This window comes from Conger conger, chromosome 1 (genome assembly GCF_963514075.1).
Source record: "Conger conger chromosome 1, fConCon1.1, whole genome shotgun sequence".
Lineage (NCBI taxonomy): Eukaryota > Metazoa > Chordata > Actinopteri > Anguilliformes > Congridae > Conger > Conger conger.
The window spans coordinates 24,675,165-24,692,205 of record NC_083760.1 but is presented as its reverse complement, the minus strand read 5'-3'; positions in this window follow the sequence as shown (position 1 = coordinate 24,692,205).

Here is a 17,041-nt window from a genome sequence, read left to right as displayed (position 1 = left end):
CATTCCTGTTTCAACAGCATTCATAGGTAAAAGTAAACACTGTTAATGCATGTTATTGATTAATTGCTGCATTCATTTAAAAAAATTAGCAGGTGTAATGAAGTACCATCAGCTCTAGCAAGAGATATGCAGAAATAACATTGGGTGTCTTATGGGTAGTAAGCTGTTGCCCAATGTAGTTTAGTCTTTACTTAGACAGTCTATTAAAAGGCTTGATAGCCTGTCTGGACTTACTGAATGTCATAAGGCCACGAGTTCCAAAGTAAAACTCTTTCTCTCTTTCTCTCACACTGAAAATTGCAGCTGATACAATACTAGGGGATTGATCAGTAAAGAAAGCGATGTTTTCTTTTTATTCAAGGTCATTTTCTTCAGACAGAAAATGAGGCAAAGAAAGACTCAAACTAAGCCAGATGCCATTTTAAAGAGCATGACAGAGATGGAATTGCTGCTCTACTTCAAATTTGTGTCACTCAAGTGTGTATTATGAGAGAGAGAGAGCAAGAGACGGTGCACCCAGGACAGTGCAGAGAAACACCAAAATCCAAATCATTCAATCGAAGTTATGCAACTGTACAACTCAACTGGATCTTATAAAAAGCATAGCTGGAGCAAAATAACACAGTTTGTAAAAGGTTTGCAACGGTTTGTAAAAGATAATCCTAAAAAAGAGACACATCAATTGTAAAGCCCATGTAAAAAATCACTAAGCTTGTAAAGAGATCCCACTTATTACTTTTTTATACCATGGTCTGGGTGAATACTCAATTCTGATTGGATGCTAGGTGGTGATTAAATTTGTATAATCCTTCAAAGTTTGGCATATAGTCCAGGTAAAGTGTAATCGCTGTTCTAAATGAATATGCTGCCTGCAGTTTGGTGCTAGGAGAGACCGTTATAGGATTGAATATAACACAAGCGTTCCATTACAGTGAACTAAGAAATCCAGAAAAGCTTCACAAGGTTTCACAAACATAGGTTTATATGTGATTGGCAACTATTTCTGGAATATTTAGCATAATCTCAGAGAGTGTGGGAGCCAATCCGGAACAGTCCTGGAGCTACTCGGAAAGTTCTGGGACTGCTCATACATAACGAATTTCATAAAATAAGACACCGTATATTCATCATCTGGGGAAAAACATGGTGTTCCCCATGGTTTGATCTAGAACACCAAAAAAAGTGAGACGCCCATTGGCTAATGTTTACAGATATTCATTTTTATTTGCAGTACACATGTTGAAAATTTACATTTTTAGAATGACTCAGTGAACTGGATAAAAATAAACACCAATAAAAAAAACAGTACCCTGTAAACAACCTAGCACAGCACGAGAAATCAGAATCAAAGTCAAGTCCATCAGCTTAAAAAATGGAAGGGAGTGATTACATTCTTCTCCCCCAAGGGGAGGGATAATTTTACTGAATATTATTATATATTAGAGCACTGTAATTCTATATTAGCTAATCTTATCGTCATCACTTTTTGTATCTTTCACCGTAGAGATTGTGAAGGAATGCCAGTAAAGCAAAATTGCAAGTAGATATTCAGGCCGTTTGGGAGGATGGACTCTCTATTACAGTGTACAATGCTTTCTGTTCCTAGGCATAAGATGGTGTATTGGTGTATTAAAAAACAAAACAAAACATTTCTTCAACTTCTCAGGAAAAAAACCACAAGTAAAATGTGAAACATGAACGAAACATGAAGCCAAATTACAATTCTGCTCCACGGTCTTGTGAGCAGTGCTCTTCAGTGTTCTGAAGAGTACCTCAGAGAACAAGTCTAGTATGAGAGGACTAATGGTGCCAGTGCAGGACCTCTGTGTGCCAATGATGTCCATCCACTGCATGAATTACCACAGGAAATCTTCAGTAATCATGACCAATCACTACAGCTCTGAGCTTTGACCTACCCAAATTAATATATTCATGACCACACTTGGGTGTCTTTTGAAATATTTAACAGTACTGTCTGCCTCTAAATGGCATATGTTGTTGCATATCTTGGTGCAGTAGGCTACTTTGCCAATGCTTGGGCTACATACAGTGGTGTGAAAAAGTGTTTGCCCCCTTCCTGATTTCTTATTTTTTTGCATGTTTGTCACACTTAAATGTTTCAGATCATCAAACAAATTTAAATATTAGTCAAAGACAACACAAGTAAACACAAAATGCAGTTTTTAAATGAAGGTTTTTATTATTAAGGGAGAAAAAAAAATCCAAACCTACATGGCCCGGTGTGAAAAAGTGATTGCCCCCCTGTTAAAACATAACTTAACTGTGGTTTATCAAACCTGAGTTCAATTTATCTAGCCACACTCAGGCCTGATTACTGCCACACCTGTTTTCAATCAAGAAATCACTTAAATAGGACCTGCCTGTCAAAGTGAAGTAGACCAAATGATCCTCAAAAGCTAGACATCATGCTGAGATCTAAAGAAATTCAGGAACAGAGAAAGAAAGTAATTGAGATCTATCAGTCTGGAAAAGGTTATGAAGCCATTTCTAAAGCTTTGGGACTCCAGCGAACCACAGTGAGAGCCATTATCCACAAATGGCGAATACATGGAACAGTGGTGAACCTTCCCAGGAGTGGCCGGCCGACAAGAATTACCCCAAGAGCGCAGCGACGACTCATCCAAGAGGTCACAAAAGACCCCACAACAACATCCGAAGAACTGCAGGCCTCACTTGCCTCAGTTAAGGTCAGTGTTCATGACTCCACCATAAGAAAGAGACTGGGCAAAAATGGCCTGCATGGCAGAGTTCCAAGACAAAAACCACTGCTGAGCAAAAAGAACATTAAGGCTCGTCTCAATTTTGCCAGAAAACATCTTGATGTTCCCCAAGACTTTTGGGAAAATACTCTGTGGTCTGACGAGACAAAAGTTGAACTTTTTGGAAGGTGTGTGTCCCATTACATCTGGCGTAAAAGTAACACCGCATTTCAGAAAAAGAACATCATACCAACAGTAAAATATGGTGGTGGTAGTGTGATGGTCTGGGGCTGTTTTGCTGCTTCAGGACCGGGAAGACTTGCTGTGATAAATGGAACCATGAATTCTGCTGTCTACCAAAAAATCCTGAAGGAGAATGTCCGGCCATCTGTTTGTGACCTCAAGCTGAAACGAACTTGGGTTCTGCAGCAGGACAATGATCCAAAACACACCAGCAAGTCCACCTCTGAATAGCTGAAGAAAAACAAAATGAAGACTTTGGAGTGGTCTAGTCAAAGTCCTGACCTGAATCCTATTGAGATGCTGTGCCATGACCTTAAAAAGGCGGTTCATGCTCGAAAACCCTCCAATGTGGCTGAATTACAACAATTCTGCAAAGATGAGTGGGCCAAAATTCCTCCACAGCGCTGTAAGAGACTCATTGCAAGTTATCGCCAATGCTTGATTGCAGTTGTTGCTGCTAAGGGTGGCCCAACTAGTTATTAGGTTTAGGGGGTAATCACTTTTTCACACAGGGCCATGTAGGTTTGGATTTTTTTTCTCCCTTAATAATAAAAACCTTCATTTAAAAACTGCATTTTGTGTTTACTTGTGTTGTCTTTGACTAATATTTAAATTTGTTTGATGATCTGAAACATTTAAGTGTGACAAACATGCGAAAAAATAAGAAATCAGGAAGGGGGCAAACACTTTTTCACACCACTGTATGTTCAATGGCAGATATAAATGACTTGGTTAACGGTATATAAAACCTTTTACCGTGGAATGAAAGCCAATATCTTTCAGATCAGTGTCCTGTAAGCATACCACAGGACAGTACTGTTCCATTCATCCACATTTTCCTTTTTTGGGGGGTGAGCTTGTGCATTTCGACAAAAAGAACATTTACCCAGTTGAAAGCTCTCTCCTTTATAAAACATGTGGGCTGGCTTGTTGTTTTGTTGTACTCAATGCACTGGAGTAGGCAAGGGTGGGCCACAGCCGCCTATAAGAACAATCCTGGCCCAGTCATTGATCTTGGCTGAACCACAACAACCTATTGTTTCTGGGGTTTCTGTATAGTTGGCTATGTTGCGGAACCAATGACAAAAAAATTATGTTTTACATAATACCACTGCAGTGATGATTATAACTAAGGTATTTTTCTATTTTCCATTTAAGTGCTTCATACTGTATAAATCAGCCTTTCATCTAAAAAAAATTAAAGCAAAATAAAGAAGCATGTAGTTGTATTAGCTGCATGTTACGAGCTTTTTGGGGTAACATTTTACAGTAAGGTTACATGAATTAACTAATGTAGTTGTTAACTAACTTCTGAGAAGTTAGCTCAGTTTATGTATTTGTAAATCATTCATTAATGTTCACAACTATATTAGTTAATGCCAGTTCATGTATTAACTCATTCTAAATGTATCCTATTGATTGTTGAATGCATACATTCATGTAAAATATTAGTTAGTAGTCAACAAATACATTAACTAATGAAAAGCATGTTAACAACTAGCTAATGCCAATCCATGATTGTAAAGTGTGACCACTTCGTGTTATTTGAGTCATGACAAGTTCATTCTGAGATGAACAATGACCGTGGCCCACTATCCAGAGGTGATGAACTCTACATTCTCAAAACAGCAACTATGTGAAATCAAAAGCAAAATGACCTGTATGGCAATGCTCTTGTAAGAGCTTCAAAGCTTCACAGCAGTAAAAAATATAATTTATCCCCATGATGCCATGTCTGTGTTCTGAAGCCTGAAATAAAATCGAGATCAAAATCAAAATCAAATGTGGAGGTGTGCAACTCAGGAATATAAAGAATTCTGTAATATTATGATGTAATATGAGCATGTATGGTAGCTTAATGATATGTATTGATGCTGGATGGACCTGAACAAAACTCCAGTTGTGTTCTGGGAAGTAAGGAACAGTATATCATTTCAGAAAGATATAATTTCATTAAACATGTCCCTAATCCTACAAGCCAAATGAGGTAAAGAGATAGATAACTCTTTCAGGTCCTAATATACCAATATAAATCCCTTCCAAAAATAGAAATATACAGTACATTTAATTCCATAGTCCTCTTTCAGACAGTGTATGTCTTGCATATGCATATTTTATCAGCATTTGACTGACAGAGATAAATAAAATGCATAATTTTGCATGTATTTTCTTAAATCCATGACAGTATCATTACCCTACTATGGTACAGTTGAATTGGTATAATTGCTATGAATATGGTTCACAGTTTATAGTTAAATTATAGATCCAAATATCTCATATACCTCAAAAGAATCGCATGCATACTGATTGATTATGGTCATTACATTATATGTATAGCAGTCCATTACAGTGTGAAGAGAACATTGTTATACCCGAAAAAACATGAGATATAATCCAATTACCAAAACAGCATTATTGATTAAACATATATACTGTATATCCATGGAAAATACCCGGTAGATTAAGGATGAATTCAAGACGGTGACAGTGACAGATCTTTTACTGTTCATTGGACCTTAACTGACTGCAAAAACACACTTACCTCATTGAGTTCCATCAACCCATTACCATTCTATCTTTATTAGCTCCCTAGAAAAGAAACCAAACCACAGTAAAATGAAAATGAAGCAGCCCCACAAGGAATTCACCGCCACATATCAGAACTATCCGAGAGAAAGCCAATAGAATTATGATTAGTAGCCTATGTGCAAGTCAACAACGCGCCGATCCCTGGCTCGTTTCGCAGTATCAGGGCCTCTGCCTGATGCTGACTGACAGAGCCTGCTTTGACAACCACATTAGGATTCTGGGCTTTTCTCATTACACCCCAGGCCAATTCATCAACACCTCCTTTGGAGACACAATTAAACTCTCCGGTGCCGGTGTGCAATGTGCTGGGCGCTTCCAAGAGGAATCTCAATTCGATAAAGTCGGTTGTAAGTACGCATCTCTGGATAAATTGGTCATCAGGGTCGCATCGTGGAGTAAACAGCTCATTGTGATTACCCAAATAGTCAGGCTCTACCGTGGGAGATGGGAGGCACAAGTCTGTAGTCTGTAGTCTGTAGGCTGGCCATGGGCTCAGAACAGCCTTTGATATTTAATGCTCCAAAGCTCAAATTAATTTTTTTAATGGATCACTAGGTAGACTTTGATTACTTTAGTGACCATTTGCTTTATGTGGTTGATGACTAATGTAAAAGGATGTGAATGCTGAAAAAGCGTTGCTGAGGGTTGAAAAGATATGAATTTCATTGAAATTTCAAATTTCTAAAGAAGACTTTGCCAGCAACTAGCCAAGAAATGTGTGAGTCCCATTCTATTTCTACTTGCATATAAAGGATCTTATATCACGGCACTGAAAAATAACCGAACACCTAGGGCAAATACAGCATTCTGATTGGCTGAGACGTGTCACGTGGGTGTGCATTATTTTCGTGTAACCTTGGTTACAAGAACAGATTGAACAGGTGCATAGAATTTTTTCACAGCTAAAATATCCAACAAATATCAATGCGCTCAATATACACTAGGTACTAACAATGCATTTCCGGGTACAGCGGACCTGGTGACAAAAATACAGGTGCATCTAAAAAAAATTGAATCTCGTGGAAAAAACTGTAATTCTGTAATTTAAGTGAAACTTTAATATATTCTAGATTCATTACACATCAAGTGAAATATTTTGAGCCTTTTTTTTGTTTTAATCTTGATGATTACGGCTTCTATATTCTGTAAAATATAAAATATAAAATGAGTCTAATAAATACTTAATAAAGTGCTCACTGAGTGTATAGCGTGAAGTCCATAATAATAAAAAATTGTTTTGCAGGACTGGTTGCAAGAACAACATTTTTTATAAATGCATGGATCTATTCCTACATTGCAAGTTTCACCACATGCAGTACTGTGTAATTCCAATGGAGGGAAGAAGGGCGAAACTGATTAGATGCCATGCATTTTTAAATACGGCGGGTGGTCTTTATTTTTTTATGAAAAATTCTACAGGTACTGGAGCATCTGTTAAGATAGAAGTGATCATGAACCAAGATATTTAAATAACAAAACAATGAGCTTAGAAAATGGTAATTTTCATTTAAAAATTAAACTTTTGAATATAATTCACTTATGATTCTCTGCTTATATATGTACACATATTATATAATGAAATATTAAGTGTTTATAGACAAGTTTATAATGTGTGAGGTACCAATATTAAACACAATGTAGCTGTTTCTATCCAAAACTTCAGATCAAATATATATACAAATACTGTGGCTTTTCGCCTCAGGTATAAATGCAAGTAAGCAGAGATAATGTGGGTAGAAGTGGTGCAATAAAAAATACAGTATCTTTATGAAAGTATGCTATGCACATTATTTATAATTTTGCAATGCTTCATATTAGGCTCCCATTAAATAACATATACTGTGGTCTATAAGTGCTGTAATGTCTATATGTTTAAAGTGTATACAAATAGACACTGAGAATGTGCACCTTAACCACATCTTAATAGTTTGATTGCATATCTAGAACTGTGGAGTACAGAGCCAGATTAAGAAAATAATCTTTGAGTGGGGGAGATGTGCACTTTGGCTATATACATTAAGATGTGCATTTTCTTAGTGGGGTGTCACAAGTGACAAATGGGTTTGCTGGTTGGAGCCTTCAGATCATAAATTACAAATAATTATTCAAGGCACTTGCAATATAATACCTTAGATAGATTCTTGCATCCTCTCTGACCTCTCTGGCTTAGTGGTGGGAAGGAAGTAAACAATGGGTTAAAGTTACCACATTAATAAAGTTTGCATGAAGAATGCACTGACAGAGAACTGGTAATGATTCATACATTATGTAGGATATGGGTGCTACTGTAATACAGTCTTTGCATGTCTTTACCACATAGTTTGATGTTGATGAAGAAATGTAATAGCATGTGTATATTTCCCTTGAGAGTCAGGGATATCAAACTACTACAGACATTACATGTAAGTACACATATTGTATTTTGATGGATTTATAAGAGTAAGTCCAGGGGAAATTGATTGAATTGTTGAATTGTTAACTGGTCGTTGTTTATGCATACACTTTTACATGTCTTTCCGCAAACCTTGCGTTCCGCCTTTTCTCTCTCTCTCTTTCTGTCATTCACTCCCTAATTGTTTCCATTTGTCTATTTACTAAAACTACTAACGCTAGATCAGGATTGGGTAGAAACTAACAAACTAATCATGTGTTCATTGAGATGGGTGCGTGGGGGTTGGACCCAAAATGCACGACTCAGAAACAATAGTTAAATAAAGTCCCGTTAGGGCTTTATTCGGGACGAGTCCCAGGAGCGTAGTCAACACAAGCAAAGTCCATACACGAAGATCCAGCCAAACAAATATAAAACAAACAAAAAGCACGGTGCCGAGGGAAGAGGCAATCTCGTAGTCGGTAGACATGCAGGGAGGTCCGGTAGCAGGAGAGCAGTCAGCGGGGCAGATGAACAGGCGGACGGCAGGCAGAGGCGTAGTCGTGGGCGAAGCGGGAGTCGAAACCATGAAACAATCAGCGGGGCAAAAGTACAAAAACGGTAGGCGAGGACGTAGTCAAAAAACAAACAGTGGTCAACAAAACAGAAATCAATGGACGATGGTCGATAACAGGCTTGGATCGTAACGTGTAAACAAACAGTAGTAATGCTCAAGAGTTGCGTAGTTAGACTAGAGGCAGACAATTTCGCAGTGAACAGTAGCGCGACTGGGCTATAAATGCGGGTGTAGACAGGTGCAGACAATTAGTTAGAGCGTAGCAAGGAAATGGAAAACAGGTGCGATGGATGACAAGTTTAACAAGGAGATTAGTAATCGTTAGTAATAAACCTATCCTGCCCTAGCATTAGTAAATTAGTAAATGACATGCACGAGAAACGTAAGGTAACATGAACACATGATTAGTTTGTTAGTCTCTACCCAATCCTGATCTAGCGTTAGTAGTTTTAGTAAATAGACAAATGGAAACACTTAGGGAGTGAATGACAGAAAGAGAGGGAGAGAGAGAGAAAAGGCGGAACGCAAGGTTTGCGGAAAAACATGTAAAAGTGTATGCATAACAACGACCAGTTAACGTAACAATAAACATGCATCAAAACATAACACAAAGCGAAACTAAGACGATAATCACTCAACATAATCAGGTAATATAATCGTACGAAAACATAACTAGACATGACAAGAAAATAAATCGTAACGAGACATAACTAAACATGACAAGAAAATAAATCGTAACGAAACATAACTAAACAACATGACGAACCTAGACAACATAATACATGATAAGACACTACGTGACTAAGACAACATAAATAAACATAAATAAACATAAAACATGGCGAGACAGACCTGAAACGTGACATTCATGTTACCTTACGTTTCTCGTGCATGTCATTTACTAATTGACTAATGCTAGGGCAGGATAGGTTTATTACTAACGATTACTAATCACCTTGTTAAACTTGTCATCCATCGCACCTGTTTTCCCTTTCCTTGCTACGCTCTAACTAATTGTCTACACCTGTCTACACCCGCATTTATAGCCCAGTCGCACAACTGTTCACTGCGAAATTGTCTGCCTCTAGTTCTACTACGCAACTCTTGAGCATTATTTACTGTTTGATTTCACGTTACGATCCAACCCTTTTACCGACCATTGCCTATTGATTTCTGTTTTGTTGACCACTGTTTGTTTTTTGACCACGTCCTCGCCTACCGTTTTGTACTTTTCCTTCGCTGATTGTTTCATGGTTTCGACTCCCGCTTCGCCCACGACTACGCCTCTGCCTGCCGTCCGCCTGTTCATCTGCCCCGCTGACAGCTCTCCTGCTACCGGACCTCCCTGCACGTCTACCGACTACGAGTTTGCCTCTTCCCTCGGCACCGTGCTTTTTGTTTGTTTACTATTTGTTTGGCTGGATCTACGTGTATGGACTTTGCTTGTTTTGACTACGCTCCTGGGATTCGTCCCGAATAAAGCCCTGAGGGGTCTTTATATAACTATTGTTTCTGAGTCGTGCATTTTGGGTCCAACCCCCATGCACCCGTCTCACCATCAGCAAGGATTTCAGCAGAGCCAAGTCCAACCACAGCAGAGGGTTCATTTCCATTGTTGAGCTCACTTGCTATGGCCAGAAGAAGTCCAGGGTACTCCACTGATCATGAGTGAGCATCTAGTATTTGTCAAGATATACCTTTACCAGATTCCAGACCTCTATGACCAGTAATTCCACAAGTACCAATAGCAGAGCTGAGCCTCGCTGATAAATCAACCCTCTCGGAGGTTAGAGACGCCACAGAAAACAGGATACTGTACAACGCTCTGGTCACATCCATTCCACCTCTTGTCAGCAACAAGAATGTTGAAAGATGCATGGGCATCCTGTTTGGAAGTGGCACATCCTGCTAATTTCCTTAACCCTGAGAGTGATACACCTGATCACTAGCACCAGTAATGCCACTGGGACTGCAACCCTTGCTCTGATCTATGCCTCGGCACTATTTTATTGCAGACGGTTCCTTCATGGCTTGGTTTTTGTCCTGACATGCAGTGTGAATTGTGGGACCTTATATGCACAGGTGTGCCTTTGTAAACTAGTTTTTGATTAGCAAAAATGTCTAAAAACATGTTTTCACTTTGTCATTATGGGAGTGTACATTGATGGGCAAATGATCAATTTACAACATAATAAAGTGTGCAAAAATAGAAGGGGGCTGAATACTTTCTGAATTACTTTCTTTTAAAAATATCCATTGATTGCACTTTTTTTCATTTCTGTGTAAATGGAAAAACTGTTCAAGAAAATAGCATGCATTTATAAAAGGCTTTTTTATCTCGTATTCAAATGAAACCTTTAATGGCTTTTTAAAAGGTTGTGAGTTATCAAAGATCTGACATTGCTGAACTTAAGGTATTTGGTATTATTTTAAATTTTTGAGTGCATACATAGGTACATGAGATAGAGAGAGAGGGATAGATAAAAGAGAGAGAGATAAAAGGTAAGAAAAAGAATTCATGAAAATATCCAAACTCTTCAATATAAGAAGATAAAATATTAACCTAAAATAGGTCTTGTAATTTAACATAAGGCATTTTGTGGATGTTTTAGTTTTTAAAAATATATTTTAAATTAAATCTGTTTGATAACTGATGTAAACAAAGGGCCATAGTATGTCCATGTTGTTTAACTTTTTCAAACTGGGATGAAAACCATTTCCAGAATCAGAAATAGAGCCTCCTTGTCACCATTGAAAAGTGCCCTCAGGCCTACCTCCTGAAAATGAACAAAAAAACCCACTCACCAATAATTTTGAGTGGGCTTTCATAAAACAGCGGTAGGGTTGTCATAACATGATCTCTGCACGAGTAGAGAGCACACATTGTAATAACATTGTTTAATTTATTCTCACGGTGGTCTGATGGAATCCTTCAACAGAATATAAATTCAGGCAATTAGAGAGAGAAATTCAGTTTCAGGATGGATCAAGTAAGCCCTATTTTTAAGTATGCACATGGAGTATAGAATTGATGATAGTGCAGTGTGAATATAGATAATTGCAAAGTAGATTATCCTGCACATTTAATATTGGCTTCATGATTTGATTATGAATATTCATGTTCATCTTTATGCTTTTAGCATAATATGCAGGCAGCAAAACACTGTATTATACTTGGTATGCATTTTCAGGTCTTGAGTGTGAAAGGCACATTTCATTTGGATGCGAACTGGAGGGTTAGACTCAACAAACCTGTCAATGCAAGACTACAGGCTGGGGAACTGATGCTGCCTGATATTTCACCGTCTTGACTGCTACAGGCAGCTACATGTTCTGCAAATATCAGGATTAAGTTTTCATTCAGCTTTTGAAGGATTAAAATTCTGCTAAGGAGGAGTTCAACACTCTGTTCAAAATGACCTCTTTTCCCCCTTGTATTTTCTTGGATTGATTGGGGGGGCAGATGGGTGTTATAGTGGCATGGAAGCCCTGAAGGAGAAGGTGAAGATTGGAGCACTACACTAAGTTGTTTATACCGCAGGATGCCTCAGGATATACATTTTGCCTCAGGATGCAAACAAACCACACAGTAACTCTTTTGGCCTCTTGAATCTCCATCGAAAGTCTTGAACAATAATACTTTGTAAGGAGACTAGTGGGAAGGGTGAATATGTGCCCTGGTTTCAATAGGCTTTAGATGAGCGTTGATCTGAAGAGAAGTATCTTTATTAGTGATCATACAGAGCTCCCTCCTCTGGCCCACTGGAGCCCCATTATTATGCTGTTGGTTGGTTGGCACTCAGCTGGAGTCTACAGGGGAGAGATGGTAAGCTATAAGAGAGATCTGTGAGTTTTTTCTTTAAGATGTAAACCTTTCCTGTTCATTTATATTATAAGTAAAAGAAGTACAAAATGACTGAGTCAGATTTGAGTCTACTCCCGTAGCACACCGGAAGTTATGTATATTTGACTTACTCAAAGGCCTAGGTCCTTATCTTAAGGAATCACTGATCATTCCCTTGTTCTGACTCTTGGGGGCGATGTCACTACACTGCTCTACATACTCCCTGTAAATTCGGACCGTAATCATCATCAGTCTACATTTTACTGAAGACACACATATAATGGAGGTAGGCCTGCTACAAGTTTCAAACTACAGCCCGTACGGTCTGCATAGCATACCGAAACAGAATGCTTGCTGGTTTTTCCCTCTTCTGTTTTGGTGTCTAATAGACCATTTCAATTCATAAGCAAAACTCTGAGGAATCTTTGTGCTCTATGGGGTTTGACTCAGAAGCTCAAATAGTAGGGCTGAGGTGACTACATCATTATGGAAGACAGATTCATATCCGGTAGCCAAGCCCCTGTAGTCATAGTCATATTTGTAGCGAGGATAAAAGAACACCGGCAGCTCTGTGTGACACTTGCTTTGCTGTTATGTTGCTGTAAAATGGCACTTGAACATTGTTATGCAAGAGTGAAGAAGAGGAACATGTATTTTCCTGTGCTTCAACCAAAGCAGGCTCAATAACAGACTGAAAGCTGCAGCTGCATCTCTGTTCAAACGCCAAACATGCCGACTCGGTATCTGACCAAAATGTTCCATTTTTCTCTCATTTAGTCATTTAAATTATGTTTGAATGAAGGTGCTGTGGCCAGATAAGACTAAAATGTAACCTTCTATTCTAATTGAATGGTTCTATTCTAATAGGTATATTCCATCTAAATGTCCAAAGGTACTTAACTTCCTTAGATGAGAGTATAAGACTGTGCTATGAATCTCTGCAAAATAACCATACTTGAAACACAATTGTTTTTAATCTTGTTATTATTTGTTCTGGAACAATTACACCTCCAGGGCATGAAACAAATCAAATGAATAAATAAGAAAAAGACTAATGTTATGCATATTAGCTGCTGCCTCTATCACGGTGTAGTGAAATAAGTGGAGGCAAGGTGCTGTCTCCTTTCTGGGCTCTAGCATGGTCTGGGTTACATTTAAAAACAGTGTTTCCAACACTGGTCCTTGGGGAATACTGTGTATGCTTGTGCATGCATCACTCTACTCTTGTCCTGGAGGGATGCAGGGTTTGCAGACTTTTGTTCCAAACTAGGCTCTTAACCACCTGATATAAATAATCATTCAATCAGCCTTCTTCTCTAGTCTGTGGATTAGATGTGTTAGATAGCATGGTTGTACTGCACTTACCATCCATGCGATGCATGCATATCTTTCTCAGTTTGGGATGCAAGTGAAATTCAATGTTGCCAAATTATTGTCCAGGCAAATCATGTTAATAGGTCATGTTATGGTCACAAGCCCAAACATAGACCTTTGCTACAGTAAATCTGTAATCCAGTGTATGCTTTTCATCCCACAAAAAAGGCAAAAGAGTCAGTGTAGGTAAATGATGTCTCAGCCATAATTTGTACAGAAATTATTAACCTGCACTGAGCCACTGGTTTTAAAAGAGATTTTAATCCATGAGCAAATCATTAGGTAAAAATCACAGATTACGCAGACTAGCTACAATAGATGTCTCTGGAAAGTTCTGTCTCTTTGCCATTGCTTCTGAAAACATTCTAGTTTGGAGCATCGCATGAATGTTCATGGAGAGGATGGTATCAGTGCAATGGTCTGTCCTGTGCATTCCTTTTGACAAACACAATACATTTTTATGCAGGAACATGCAGGAGCTGACTCCTCCGTGGCCACCACTAGCACACCTGCTACATTAGACCAGCTACCTTCATCTACCTGTCCACTAATGGCAGCAGTTACTGTTCATCTTCTTTTTGAACCACTCATTTTCAGTCTTTTTTGTAATATTAATGCCTGTCTTTCATTTCTCTCCGGTTTTATTTTTCTTTTCTTACACCCACTCACATGATGCTTACCCTCCATTTTGTCTCTTGTACAATCGACGCATATGTGAACAATGTAAATCATGAGTGATGCCAAAGAGCATATCTGTTTTAAAAAAAAGATTATGTGTCATATACAGACTCATAAGTAATTCATTTAATAGTGTAGATGTAGAAGGGGGTCGGCTGCTTAAAACAGTTATTCCTGTTAATTGTTCGATTCACCAGGGCCCCATTTGGAGGCTCAGGGCGAGCAATAATCTGTCCTTGGCTTTGCATAATGACTTTGCTTTTCGCAAAAAGCTGCCCTTTATATCAAGTGTTTATTTCAAGAGTGCTGAGTTGTATCTGCCTTTATTGAAAAAACAAGAGCTCTTCGCACAATTTTTTTAGCATCCCCATGTATTGTCCTAGCTCTCGCTTAGCACCGTTTGAGAGAAAATCCTGGCACCATCACTGTCAGGCTGCCAATCAATCCCAACTACAAAAAACAGCCTGCGCTCATGGCTGTCGTCTAAAACATAGAGGCACTTCTACAGCAGTCTGCTAGCTTTGTCCTCTGAAAAGCTGTCGATAGGGACTCCTTATTCAGGAGGAGACAGCAACATCTTCTTGAAGTAGCAATATTAGTACTGTCATGATTCTGACATAACTAGCATTGACAGGAACTCATTTTCTCAACTGGAAACCAAAATCTTAAATCTGAAATTTAAATTTAGGTAAATTGAGTTTTACTGACTGTAAAGATGATTGTACGTATAATACAGCAAGTACTACAACAGTTTCTACAGTCTAATAATCTGCAGATGTGGCATGTTGTTATTTTCAGCTGTCTAAAGATGGTTAATAGACTCAGCTCCAGATAGCAATAAACCAAGAGCCATCAGCACCCCCGCATAAGGCCAGTATGTCTGGTTGGAAAATCTCCAAAATCTTTCAGCTTCATTGCTTCCTTATAGACATAAATTGCTAGATTATTTTCTCTAAATCAGTAAAAAGCTGACTGTCACAAGGAATCATTGAGCATACAATTGTTTTAAAAGCATAATATGTAAAAAAGCAATCGGAAGTTGACCAGTCATATTCTGTCATTGGTTTGATAAGCCCCGATGTTTTGTTCTTGACTAAAACATCTTACTTGTGCAAAATAATGCTTTCACAAACAGACAAGGATATTATGTTCCTGTAAACTATTATAAGCTTTTAAAATGGGCATTTTAGTCCAAGGATGGCTGCAACATCACGTAAAGCTGTCTGTAAATAGCATAGCACTGAAAAGACATGCTGTCACATCAAAACAGTATATGTAATGATTGCTATTCTTTCCCCACGACCAAATGATGCAAACAAGATTGGGTTCTGCCAGCCCACATCAAAAACCTGGAAGGCATCCAAAAAAATCCACTGTCCCTGTGTGTTCAGCCATTTCTCTTTCTTCTTGCTCTCCCTCTCTACACTGATAGACTATTAATTGAGCCTATTTGGGTGTCAGGAAATGGCCCAAGGACAGGCAGAGTGGAGCATGGCCACACCATGACAGACTGATTTATCTATCGCCCTCTCCTTCCTCAATAGACATGTCAAGCACTGGATTAATGGACATAGGAGCCTCTTGTAAGTTTTTCTTTTAAAGACTTGAGTTACCATCAATAATCCTGGTATGATCCTTTGAGCCATTATGCAATTTGCTTCTGAGCTCCAGTTTACAAATACAAGTATCATACAAATAGCTTTGATGATTCCGAAGATTCACCAGGGTATGAAATATGCTACAGTGCAATAACTTTTAGTTTATAATTCAAGGCCTCTGTGTTGAAAATGCAGTAAGCCTGGAACTTCTGCAGTTGCAGCTGTCACAAGCGCAGATTTGTATTTTGGAATGGCGTACAGTGTCTGCATGAAATGTTTGTGCCTTGGTGAATCTATTCATACTGATTTCATTGCTCTGGATTGGTGGAACAGGAGCATGATGGGCATTTCGGGGTGGCATCAAAATGACGTAAATAGGCTAAACTGTGCAATATATGCTGCAAAAGGCACTTCACCACGTTTATTTTTAAAGGTGGGCTGGAGGTCGTAGATTACAACTCCATGTAATTTTTCCACCTGGACAATTAACTTTCTACATTCCTCTTTCTCCAGGCTCTCACAGTGTTTATTTTGTGTTGTGACTGGTGAACCTACAGGTTGCTTATCAAATATAAAGTCTAGGAATATGCTTCTGCTGTGATATTGCGCAAATATGACCGTCAACAGTGCATTTCCACACTGTATTTCTGTGAAAGCAGCTCGCCAGGCACATTGGTCATTTGTCTGCGACTTACTGTACGATGCATGCACTACGCAGGCTATGTAACGGCTATAACCCACTAGCACGGGATTCGGTAACAAGCATTGTTTCTTCTGAATATTTTTTCCATTAATTTAAAGAAAATTTACCTAAACAAACCACGTTTTATTCACATACATATATGAGAATGTGTTTTTATGAAGCATGCCCAAAGTGTCCAAACAGCTTTCCAAAAAGGATTAGTGTCCCTATTGCCTTCTAACCAATCTGCATCACATTTAAAATGGAACTTTATTTCAAAATGAGGTTAACCAGAGCCCCATTAGCCCGCACAGGTGTATCTATAGCAAGTCCAAATTCTGTAATTACACACATCTGTATATTCA